Source organism: Myotis davidii, unplaced genomic scaffold (genome assembly GCF_000327345.1).
Source record: "Myotis davidii unplaced genomic scaffold, ASM32734v1 scaffold130, whole genome shotgun sequence".
NCBI classification, from domain to species: Eukaryota; Metazoa; Chordata; class Mammalia; order Chiroptera; family Vespertilionidae; genus Myotis; species Myotis davidii.
In genome coordinates, this window is record NW_006285040.1 from 4,106,212 (window position 1) to 4,110,231 (window position 4,020).

The window sequence follows — 4,020 nt, forward strand, 5'->3', positions numbered from 1 at the left end:
ACCAGGGAGCAATCACTCGATGTAGGAGCTGGCCCCTGGTAGTCAGTGTGCTCCCACAGGAGGAGCACCACTCAGTCAGAAGCTGGGCTCATGGCTGGTGAGCACAGCAATGGTGACGGGAGCCTCTCCTGCTTCCATGGCAGTCGGACATCCCCTGAGGGATCCTAGACTGTGAGAGGGCACAGGCTGACGCGCCCCCCCCCCCGACTGCACAAATTTTGTTGCACCGGGCCTCTAGTACAGATGATAAAAAGCTATGTTTGACTATCTCTCCAAACCAAAAACAAAACTGTTAGTCATATTTGGAATTGTCTCATTCATTCATTCAGAAGGGTATTCTTGAGTGGTGATTGTAAGTGAGACTTTGGAGGTATAGTGGTGAACAAGGCAGATTTGGTCATTGTTCTGGTAGACTTTACAATCTACTAGTTTACAGCCTGCCAGTGGGAAAAATGAGAAACTAAGCAGAAAATAATATATATCATTAGTAAAGTGTAATTATGATTAGTGCCATGAAGGAAAGATGCAGGGTGCTACACTCCTAGAAAGCCTGTAACCTTAACTTTTCTCATGCAAGCTCTGGTATCCCATATGAAAAATACAGGCACTAATTAGTTGGGCTATAAATAAGTATCATTAGGTAATATTTGTTAATTATTTTATTTATACTGAGCCTCTGCCATCCTTATGAATCCTGCACAACCTCCAAAAGAAGAAAATAGATGACAGCTGATTCTTAATAATATTATTTCAGTATAAGATCAGGGTAGATTAAAATTCTACCTTTTGTCCTAGTTGGTTTGGCTCAGTGGATAGAGTGTTGGCCTGTGGACTGAAGGGTCCCAGGTTCAATTCCGGTCAAGGGTACATGCCCAGGTTCCAGGCTTGATCTCTAGGAGGGGGTTTGCAGGAGGCAGCCACTCAATGATTCTCTCTCATCACTGATGTTTCTATCTCTTTCTCCCTCTCTCTTCCTCTCTGAAATCAATAAAAGAAATTTTTTTTTAAATTCTACCTTTTTATGCTGGTGTTGGTTACCATAGTTGGGATTTTTAAAATATTTTCAGTGTGAAGAAAGACAAATCCACATGTCCCTTGTCTGGCTGGTAGGTCTGTTCCCTTGTGTCCTGGCATTCCTATGCTGTCATCTTGGGGTTGGCAACATTTTCCTGGAAAAGGTCAGATAGTAAATATCACCAGCTTTATGGTTTCTCGTGCAACTACTCAGCTCTGCCTCTGTAGCATGAGATTAGTCAGGGACGATGCATAAGTAAGTGGGCATGGCTGTCTTCCAATACACCTGTATTTACAGAACAGGTGGCAAGCTATGTTTTGCCCTGAATTTGGATGTTGTACCAATCACAGTTTAGTTGCAGGGAACAGAATCTACTCTAGCTAGTTGAAGCAGAGGGGTATGCATACGAGGATATTACAGGATTTACAGTCTCATCAGGACAATTGAAGAGCCAGGCTCTAGGTTGAGTTTCTAGGGACACCTCCTAGCACCACCTAGCAGCATTGGGGCTTTTGCCACAACCAGGAAACCTGTCAAATTGGGAAGCTGCCGGCTCCTGAACCACAACTCTGCTCAAGTCTTAACCAGCTAAATAGGGACCCCATGCTCTGTCTGCCTTTATATTTAACCCAGACATGGAAGTACATCTGATAGGCAGAACTTAAACAACATCTCGAACCCTAGCTTCAAGAGAGCCTAGGAAATACAGCTTTAAGTGCTTTTGGTATAGGAATTTTGGGAAGGAACATTAAAAGGAAGTCGGAATCAATTTTGCGTAAGCAAATCTGTAGTATCAGCTAAGAATACCCCTTTGGCCCCTTCACATCCATACTGAAACTTCCGGACAGCAATCTCTCTCTCAAGATAACGCAGCTAGCCCTCACACAAACCGAAGTGCACTCGCCGTCTCCCGAAAGCCGCGAGGTCACCACGTTGTGCGCAGTGTTCCTCAGGAGCATGATCCCACGACCTAGCACACTCAGGAGCTAAGGCTTCTCTCTGCTTTCCTCAGGAAAGGGGAAGTTGAAGAGAGGCAGAACTGCCCAACGACCAAGAAGATAGCTCAGCTCTAAGAAGCTCCCACTCCTATTTTTCATCCTCTTTCTCTCTCCTAGCAAATTCCTTCAGCTCTTAGGCATTCCAAGTATCACTTTTCTTAATGAAATCTCTGGACCCTACGTTCATTTGTAACTATTGGTCTCTCCTTTCCTTCTGGAAGTCCCCCTCACCCCCACCCCTCCTCGAGCCCTCACTTCCTGGACTCTTAAGCACACTGCAGTCTGGTGTGGTGGCTCCCATCGTTCCATCATTGCTCCCCCCAGCCTCCAGGAGCTAAAAGCAGTGGACACCAATCACTGCTCTGAACGCTCTCCTCCCTCAGTTCCAGGTACTGATCTGTGTCTGATTTTCCTGCTACTCCAGGGCCCCTCCTCCCTCTCCTTTGTGGCCCCTCCTCCTCTGGATGCCTGTCTGGCCTTGGTTCTGTCTCTGTTCTCTCACCTTACTTTCTGCCTAGGCTCAATGCCTCACAGAACTGAAGTAGTGCCAAACTTTTATCCCTCAAGAAGATGTTCTCCTATTTGTGCATTGAACCTATCTGTGTATGTGCCTGCTGGGCAGCTCATCTTCTAGGTTATGGGGACCCCAAGCTCCCTAGATCCCAAGCTGGATGAATTGTTCACACCCGCCCCCACCCCCATTCATCTAGGCAAATGGCAGTACCACCAAATTACAGCAGGCACAGGTTTGGGAGGCATGCCTGATTCTGCTTTCTACCACCCACCCGCCTTTGTTACCTACTACAGATCTTGTCTCCATGATCACTTCTTAGGGCGGGACTCTGCTTTCTCACCGAGGTTATTGTTGCACCAGCCTCCCAACTGGCTGTTCTGCCTGTCTAAGGCCTTACAGCAGGGCTCCTCAAACTACGGCCCGCGGGCCACATGCAAATACAAATACTGTATTTGTTCCCATTTTGTTTTTTTACTTCAAAATAAGATAGGTGCAGTGTGCATAGGAATTTGTTCATAGTTTTTTTTTAAACTATGATCCGGCCCTCCAACGGTCTGCGGGACAGTGAACTGGCCCCCTGTTTAAAAAGTTTGAGGACCCCTGCCTTACAGGCTTCTAGCCTCGTCTCCTTACTGCAACTATTTTAACCTGTCTAAACACCCCAACTGAACACCTACCAGGGGCTCCCTGTCTGCCAGCATGATCAGATTGGAAGTCCTGAACAGAGTAGGCCCCTATGCTCTTAATCCTATTTATCTCTCCATTCAAATCTCTCATCACTACCTTCTGCCCACCCTCATATATGTGGACTCGAGCCGCATAAACACCCAGTGCAAAATGATCTTAACAAAATTTGCCCTCTGGTGCCTGTGTTTTTGCAAATGCTGGTCCCGCTGCGTGGAAAACGTCCCCCTCTCTCTGTGCCGTGCTAACGCCCGTGCTCCCCGCTGCAGGTGACCTTCCCGAGTGCTTGCGTAGCACCTGCTCTCCTGAATGAAGCCCCAGTGCAGTGGGTCCTGCTCGCCTACTTATCCTGGCTTCACAGCCCCAAAGTCCAGCAGGTTCTGGTACAGAGTAAGTTTTCAGCAACACTTACTTACCGTATTTGCCGGCGTATAAGACGACTGGGCATATAAGACGACCCCCTAACATTTCCACTCAAAATACAGAGTTTGTTATATACTCGCCGTATAAGACTACCCCCTCTTCCGCACACCTTCCACACACCAAATAAAAGGTAAAACAATATCAGATTTGATTTTAACATTTTAATTTATATTCAAATGCTTATGACATGCAGGAAAACTGTCACAAGGCTGTATGTAATCAAACATATACATAAAACAGTGCAAGTTTATTACCGGTAAACATACCGGTAATTCACTAAAGAAAACACACTCTATAGACTGGTACCGTAGATGCTTCTCAGGAACACAGGCAAGCAGCCCACAACCTAGAGGGACTGTCAATGATAGAAGTAAGATAACAAATAG

The 4,020-nt window shown here is 46.3% G+C and overlaps 1 protein-coding gene across 2 annotated transcripts in view; it reads left to right on the plus strand.

Annotated features, from left to right (window-relative positions):
* The window catches only part of TICAM2 (toll like receptor adaptor molecule 2), a 14,384-nt gene that overhangs the window by 4,452 nt on the left and 5,912 nt on the right, over positions 1–4,020 (plus strand). The window contains exon 2 of one of the 2 annotated variants that reach the window (XM_006755272.2): positions 3,481–3,601. The gene's annotated coding sequence lies outside the window, so the exon portion shown is untranslated. Of the gene's footprint in view, positions 1–3,377; positions 3,602–4,020 lie in introns of those variants that run through there. The other variant, XM_015558449.1, reaches the window with a different exon arrangement.